The sequence below is a fragment of the Procambarus clarkii genome, chromosome 71, assembly GCF_040958095.1.
Source record: "Procambarus clarkii isolate CNS0578487 chromosome 71, FALCON_Pclarkii_2.0, whole genome shotgun sequence".
NCBI lineage: Eukaryota > Metazoa > Arthropoda > Malacostraca > Decapoda > Cambaridae > Procambarus > Procambarus clarkii.
Window position 1 is genome coordinate 28,197,692 of NC_091220.1, and position 8,860 is coordinate 28,206,551.

General features: G+C 35.0%; 1 long non-coding RNA gene across 1 annotated transcript in view; it reads left to right on the forward strand.

The window, feature by feature from the left end:
• Positions 1-1,325: 1,325 nt before the first annotated feature.
• LOC138356333 (uncharacterized) overlaps positions 1,326-8,860 on the forward strand; it is a 9,824-nt gene continuing 2,289 nt past the window's right edge. Inside the window, exons 1-2 of the long non-coding RNA XR_011224362.1 lie at positions 1,326-1,396; positions 6,090-6,196. This is a non-coding gene — a long non-coding RNA (uncharacterized lncRNA). The remainder of the gene's footprint in view (positions 1,397-6,089; positions 6,197-8,860) is intronic.

The window sequence follows — 8,860 nt, forward strand, 5'->3', positions numbered from 1 at the left end:
TTAACTTAATAATAGAATATGAGTGCATATTCTACTGCATTACTATTTGTAATGATCCTCATATTGTGCTTCAGTAATCCAATGTATAACCCTGAGATGTTTTCCTAATTGTACTTAGGATTCCTTGTTCATTATTGTGTATTGTTCTGATCTGCTTTTGTGTCGAAAATTCTTGCATCGTACCTGTAAACAATTTTTTGACAATTTTACTGTAATTATCCTACTTAAAATCATCTGTACTTGTAAAGTAAAGCTGTAATGTACCTGTTAAACACTTTTTATCAATTTTACATTTAATTATTTCTCTAAAACTCTGTTTAAGAATTTGCTCAAAGATTAGTTTAAGGACTTGCCCGAAACGCTATATATGCAAGCTAGTGGTTTTACAAGATTATAATTCTAACTTAAGCTCTATGTTGTCTCTTAACCCCCCAATGTACGTTCTTGTATATATATAAATAAATAAAATAAATAAATAACGAGGGATCGAGGCATTAATGCGCAGTACGTGCTTCCCTCATCTGTGACGTCACAGCGCCATCTGACGACAGCATAAACACAGGCGGCCATTTTATGTTCCACCAAGATTAAAAAAAAAAAAAATTTTGCCCCGAGGGGCGAGTTTATTGGGCAGCGCCCAATGTGTTCGCAATAGAATGTTCTACAAGAACATGTATAAAATAAGTGACACAGAGATTATTGATGTGTGTATTTGTGTGGGTGATTATAAATATGCATGTGTATGTATATATGTATACGTATATATATATATATATATATATATATATATATATATATATATATATATATATATATATATATATATATATATATGTACATGTATGTATGAGAGTGTGTACATGTATATATAACATTAATAATTTTGTAACTAGCGTCAAAAATTGTTATTTGCTTAGCTAAACAAACTAGAGAGTTCAGTTCCTGAACCCATTATGTGCCTCTGTAATCCTTTACACCACCGCCCACGGGATGGGTATGGGGTGCATAATAAAGAAAGAAATTGAAATAATAAGGGTATGAAATGTATCAACATAAAACATTAATGTTAATGGCCATCAGGTAAAATCAGGTTATTATTTGTAAAGAATTTAAATGAGTTAAACTAAATACGAACTGAATATGTTTTGCTAACGCAAAAATATATTCCCGAGGTATTGTAATTGCAAATAAATATTTAATACAATTATTTGTATCATTTTTTTTATTTTAGATTTCCGTATTGCTTGATAATATATAATAGCGTTTAGATAATGCTAGCGCTGGACATTCTTTAGGCTCGTTGCATGTTGTGGTAGTCGCCGCCATTTTAAAACCGTGTCGAGAGGGACTGCTGCTGGCTTATCCACAAAATCCTGCTGCATCTTCAATAGTTAAGGTAACTGTTTTCTTTTATTTGCTCTTAGACATGTGTAGTATATTTATAAGCTTGTGGTGGTAGGCTGGATGGTGTGTTGATGGTGGTGTTGTGTTGATGGCCCTGAAGGTGTGTTGGTGGCCCTGGCTGGAGGTGTGTTGGTGGCCCTGGCTGGAGGTGTGTTGGTGGCCCTGGCTGGAGGCGTGTTGGTGGCCCTGGCTGGAGGTGTGTTGGTGGCCCTGGCTGGAGGTGTGTTGGTGGCCCTGGCTGGAGGTGTGTTGGTGGCCCTGGCTGGAGGTGTGTTGGTGGCCCTGGCTGGAGGTGTGTTGGCGGCCCTGGCTGGAGGTGTGTTGGTGGCCCTGGCTGGAGGTGTGTTGGTGGCCCTGGCTGGAGGTGTGTTGGTGGCCCTGGCTGGAGGTGTGTTGGTGGCCCTGGCTGGAGGTGTGTTGGCAGCCCTGGCTGGAGGTGTGTTGGTGGCCCTGGCTGGAGGTGTGTTGATGGTGGTGTTGTGTTGATGGCCCTGAAGGTGTGTTGGTGGCCCTGGCTGGAGGTGTGTTGGTGGCCCTGGCTGGAGGTGTGTTGGTGGCCCTGGCTGGAGGTGTGTTGGTGGCCCTGGCTGGAGGTGTGTTGGTGGCCCTGGCTGGAGGTGTGTTGGTGGCCCTGGCTGGAGGTGTGTTGGTGGCCCTGGCTGGAGGTGTGTTGGTGGCCCTGGCTGGAGGTGTGTTGGCGGCCCTGGCTGGAGGTGTGTTGGTGGCCCTGGCTGGAGGTGTGTTGGTGGCCCTGGCTGGAGGTGTGTTGGTGGCCCTGGCTGGAGGTGTGTTGGTGGCCCTGGCTGGAGGTGTGTTGGCGGCCCTGGCTGGAGGTGTGTTGGTGGCCCTGGCTGGAGGTGTGTTGGTGGCCCTGGCTGGAGGTGTGTTGGTGGCCCTGGCTGGAGGTGTGTTGGTGGCCCTGGCTGGAGGTGTGTTGGTGGCCCTGGCTGGAGGTGTGTTGGTGGCCCTGGCTGGAGGTGTGTTGGTGGCCCTGGCTGGAGGTGTGTTGGTGGCCCTGGCTGGAGGTGTGTTGGTGGCCCTGGCTGGAGGTGTGTTGGTGGCCCTGGCTGGAGGTGTGTTGGTGGCCCTGGCTGGAGGTGTGTTGGTGGCCCTGGCTGGAGGTGTGTTGATGGCCCTGGCTGGAGGTGTGTTGGTGGCCCTGGCTGGAGGTGTGTTGATGGTGGTGTTGTGTTGATGGCCCTGGAGGCGTGTTGATGGCCCTGGAGGTGTGTTGGTGGCCCTAGCTGGAGGTGTGTTGATGGCCCTATATATATATACATATATATATATATATATATATATATATATATATATATATATATATATATATATATATATATATATATATATATATATATATGTATATATATATATATATATATATATATATATATATATATATATATATATATATATATATATATATATATATATTATATTATGAATATCAGAGGTCCCAGGACAATTATTGTGCATGTGTAGTATGTATATTTATGTAGTATATTTGGCATATTTAATGGCATTTAGTTAATGCCACTTAGTGGCATGTCTCTGCACCGTTTCCAGTTTGTTGATATGCTTTCTAAGATATGGGCACACCATACAACTGCTGCATACTCCAACTTTGGTGTAACAAAAATTGTGAACAATTTCAAAATTTCTGTTGAAGAAATCCTGTTTCCTAGTTCTGCATCTGTTTTGGTATAACACCTCCTTTTTTACTAGGCCTGCAATTATGAATGCCTTTATAACCAGCTAAGTTGTAGAGTTGGGTATAGTCTTTACTTAGCCAAGTTTCTGTTAAAATGAGGGTCCGTCTAATTACCACAAGCTACCACAAGCTACACAAGCTTCACAAAGCTTCCTGGCAATACGTTAGTAATGAATAAATATAATAGGTTAGGTTGACCTAACTTAACCTAACCGACGCTTGGATCGTCGACTTGATTTGGCGTCACCAGTTCTTTATTTTCGTCTAATTTCTTTATAAAAAGATCCTTTTTCAGATTAAAATTATGTTTTTTCGTGTTGTACATTCAGCACCAACATTATAATGAGTAAATATATCATATTTATTCATTACTAACGTATTGCCAGGAAGCTGAGTGGGTAGGTCTCGATAAATTTCCTGGTATAATATTATTGTTTGCTATTCTCCATCTTAGACTAGGCAAGTTGAAGTCACCTAGGAAGATAATATGAGGTATCGAGTTCTCCATTTTGTTTACCTGTTCTGTGAATTCCTCGGCCGTTGCATCTGGCGGTTTGTATATTAGAATAATCACTAAATTTATTTTCTCTATTTTTAATCCCAATACCTCTACCACCTCATTTGTAATGTTAAGGAGCTCCGAGCATACAAGGTCTTCCATAGTATACAGACCCACTCCTCCATGTGACCTAATTTTCCTATCACAGTTGTGTACTTTTCGAGACTACATTTCAAATATTCCCTAACATACATGGCTTCTCCCCCCTCTTTGTGTAAAATAGTTTAAATTCATTTATGGGACATTCAGCAAATAGTTCTCTATTTTTTACATTCATCAATGTTTCGGTACGTGCAATAGTATGTATTGTTTCATTGCAGATAACAGCATTTAAATTTTTTTTGTTTCTTAGACTTAGACTCGGACTACCTAGTTATTGTTGGCAATTGGATAATTTTTTTATGAAGTCATTTGTTATTTTTTCCCCTACTTTAGTAATTTATGCTTTTGATCTCAATTAGTTTTATATCCTAGCTTTTTAATTTTTTCCCCTTATATATTGCCATCTTATCTGTCTGCTTTACATGGCTTAAGCAGAGTCATGTCTGCTTAAGCCTTTGTTATTTTACTAATTTACCTGTTTTAATTATTATTTGTTTTCAAAGTTTAGTTTACCCCATTTTATTTGCTTTTTGCAGTACAATACTTTACTAATAATCTTGTAATAGTAATTGGTAATGTAGCACTTGGCCTTTCTCCTTCAGAATGTATGCACACATTATAGAAAGAAGAAGAGAATACCACACAAGATGGCAGCGTATGTCACGGGCCAAAAAGCGACGCCTAAAAGAACAGGTAAACCTCGAAGTCTTTCAGAGGTTGATAGATGGAAAGCGACTGAATACAGGCAACTCCTTCTCTACACCGGTAAGATTGTACTGAAGGGAATCTTACCCAAAGAATTGTATGACCATTTCCCGACTCTGAGTGTAGCCATTTCTATTCTTGTATCACCTAAATTGATTCAGTTAAATTACAGCCAATATGCACATGATCTTTTGCTGTACTTTGTGTTAAAGGCTCGTGAGCTGTATGGTAAGGATTTTTTAGTGTACAATGTACACTGCCTAACACACATATCCTCTGATGCCAAAGAGTTTGGTAGTTTGGACAGATGTTCAGCATTTCCATTTGAAAATTACCTGCAGCAGGTTAAGAATATGGTTCGATCAAGTAAAAACCCTCTTGTTCAAGGAGGATTTAAGGGATTTACTGGAGAACTTGGCAAAGGTATATTCACAATAGTCGTCTCTATTACTAATGACACTATTGCAGATGAAGGTATCTTTGTAAGATATTGCTATGCCACCTCCTTTTTTTATTAGGCCTGCAGTTGTGAATGGCTTTATTATCAGCCAAGTTGTAGCATACAACATAGCATATATATGTATATGGCATACATATATATATATATATATATATATATATATATATATATATATATATATATATATATATATATATATATATATATATATATATATATATATATATATATATATATATATATATATATATATTCAAAATTCGTCAGTGTACTACATTTTTGTTGTTGCTTTTAGGTGATGCTTTTAACCAGTGTACGTGGGTCTGATTGTGCAACCATGGTTCGAAGAATAATGAAGATATGAACAAACGGCCTGTGGTCACTATACAGTCTGGAAGGGCAAAAGAAGAAAACAAGAACAAAAACAAGAACTATATAATGTTATTTTAAGTAAGTAACCAAAAAATTAAATAATTTTTTTAAAGTTTAAAATTCACTTAAAAATTTTAATTTTAAATTAAAAAATTTTAACCAAAAAACTTAATATTTTTCATATTTGGAACCATTCCATAATATTTTCCCAAGCATAAATGATTATATTTCTATCACTTGCTCTTAAGATTGTTTCATTTAATAGAGGTTGGGCATAATTGTTCTCTGCTGCTAATAGAACTGACTGACTTAGCTATAGGAAAATGTAAACTTAATTGGTTTATCCATTACAGTATTGTGCAGTTTATTTCATGATCCTGTGCTTAATACTTGCATAAATAGTAGATTACAAAATGCATTTTTATATCATTAGTATTGAATAATAATAATGCAAATAATTGACTTATAAATGATGTACAATTAATTGGTAGGTGATATTATATTATTAATATTTTTTCATTCTTGCAAAGCCTTAACAAAGCCATTAACATGTTAATATAAACTTGATCACCTTCCACTTATTTTCTCATGTGCTACCTACATGTACAAAACCTTATTCCTAAATGCATATTTTGTTCTGAAGCTTGTCCTTTATATGTTGTGTATCACCATCTCTGGAGAGTTTTATCTGATTGATGTATAAATTACTTTTAATTTTACAGAATATTATTGTTATACTGAATTTATTATTATATATAAATAACTTAATTTTACAGAATCATCTATCAACGCACATCCACAAGTTGAGGAGGAGGATGTGACCTTCCAGATTTCTCAAGTACTGAAACATAGACCAAACAGGCCTGGTGGATCTAGGTACAAGGTAAAATAATTTAAATTTTTATTTTTTTTTCTTAATTGTCCGATATATATATATATATATATATATATATATATATATATATATATATATATATATATATATATATATATGTCGTACCTAGTAGCCAGAACGCACTTCTCAGCCTACTATGCAAGGTCAAATTTGCCTAATAAGCCAAGTTTTCCTGAATTAATATATTTTCTATAATTTTTTTCTTTTGAAATGATAAAGCTACCCATTTCATTATGTATGAGGTCAATGTTTTTTTATTGGAGTTAAAATTAACGTAGATATATGACCGAACCTAACCAACCCTACCTAACCTAACCTAACCTATCTTTATAGGTTAGGTTAGGTTAGGTAGTAGAGAAAGTTAGGTTAGGTTAGGTTAGGTAGGTTAGGTAGTCGAAAAACAATTAATTCATGAAAACTTGGCTTATTAGGCAAATCGGGCCTTGCATAGTAGGCTGAGAAGTGAGTTCTGGCTACTAGGTACGACATATATATATATATATATATATATATATATATATATATATATATATATATATATATATATATATATATATATATATATATATATATATATATATATATATGTCGTACCTAGTAGCCAGAACTCACTTCTCAGCCTACTATGCAAGGCCCGATTTGCCTAATAAGCCACGTTTTCATGAATTAATTGTTTTTCGACTACCTAACCTACCTAACCTAACCTAACTTACCTTTTTCAGCTACCTAACCTAACCTAACCTATAAAGATAGGTTAGGTTAGGTTAGGTAGGGTTGGTTAGGTTCGGTCATATATCTACATTAATTTTAACACCAATAAAAAAAAATTGACCTCATACATAATGAAATGGCTAGGTTTTTAATTTCATTGGAAAAAAAATAGAGAAAATATATTATTTCAGGAAAACTTGGCTTATTAGGCAAATCGGGCCTTGCATAGTAGACTGAGAAGTGAGTTCTGGCTACTAGGTACTTCTGGCTACTAGGTATATATATATATATATATATATATATATATATATATATATATATATATATATATATATATATATATATATATATATATATATATATATATATATATATAAATATATAATGTGTGTGTGTGTGTGTGTGTGTGTCGTACCTAGTAGCCAGAACGCACATCTCAGCCTACTATACAAGGCCCGATTTGCATAATAAGCCAAGCTTTCATGAATTAATGTTTTTTCGACTATACCTAACCTAACATTTTCAGCTACCTAACCTAACCTATAAAGATAGTTTAGGTAGGGTTGGTTAGGTTTGGTCATACATCTATATTAATTTTAACTCCAATAAAAAAAGAATTGACCTCATACATAATGAAATGGATAGCTTTATCATTTCATAAGAAAAAAAATAGAGAAAATATATTAATTAATGAAAACTTGGCTTATTAGGCGAATCGGGCCTTGCATAGTAGGCTGAAAAGTGCATTCTGGCTACTAGGTACGACATATATATATATATATATATATATATATTTATATATATATATATAATATATATATATATATATTTATATATATATATATATAATATATATATATATATATATTAATATATATATATAATATATATATATATATTTATATATATATATATATAATATATATATATATATATTATATATATATATATATATATATATATATATATATATATATATATATATATATATATATATATATATATATATATATATATATATATAGTGTGTGTGTAAATACCTAAGTGTAGTTACAGGATGAGACCGTCTTCCCAGCACTCTTTGTCATATAACGCTTTGAAACTACTGACAGTCTTGGCCTCCACCACCTTCTCACCTAACTTGTTCCAACCGTCTACCACGCTATTTGCGAAAGTGAATTTTCTTATATTTCTTTAGCATCTGTGTTAAGCTTGTTTCAATCTATGACCTCCTGTTCTTGAAGTTCCAGGTCTCAGGAAATCTTCGCTGTCGATTTTATCAATTCCTGATACTATTTTGTATGTAGTGATCATATCACCTCTTTCTTCTGTCTTTTAGTTTTGGCATATTTAATGCCTCTAACCTCTCCTCGTAGCTCTTGCCCTTCAGTTCTGGGAGCCACTTAGTAGCATGTCTTTGCACCTTTTCCAGTTTGTTGATGTGCTTCTTAAGATATGGGCTAACTTCTGTTGTTGGGCACCACACAACAGCTGCATATTCTAGCTTTGGCGTAACAAAAGTCATGAACAATTTCTTTAGTATATCACCATCCATGTATTTAAACGCAATTCTAAAGTTAGAAAGCGTAGCATAGGCTCCTCGCACAATATTCTTTATGTGGTTCTCAGGTGATAGTTTTCTATCTAGAACCACCCCTAGATCTCTTTCTTTATCAGAATTCTTTAAAGATTTCTCACATAATGTATAGGTTGTGTGGGGTCTATGTTCTCCTGTTCCACATTCCATAACAAGGCATTTATTAACATTAAATTCCATTTGCCAAGTGGTGCTCCATATACTTATTTTATCCAGGTTTTCTTGAAGGGCATGACAATCATCTAAATTTCTTATCCTTCCTATTATCTTAGCATCATCAGCAAACATGTTCATGTAATTCTGTATACCAACTGGTAGATCATTTATGTAGACAATAAACATCA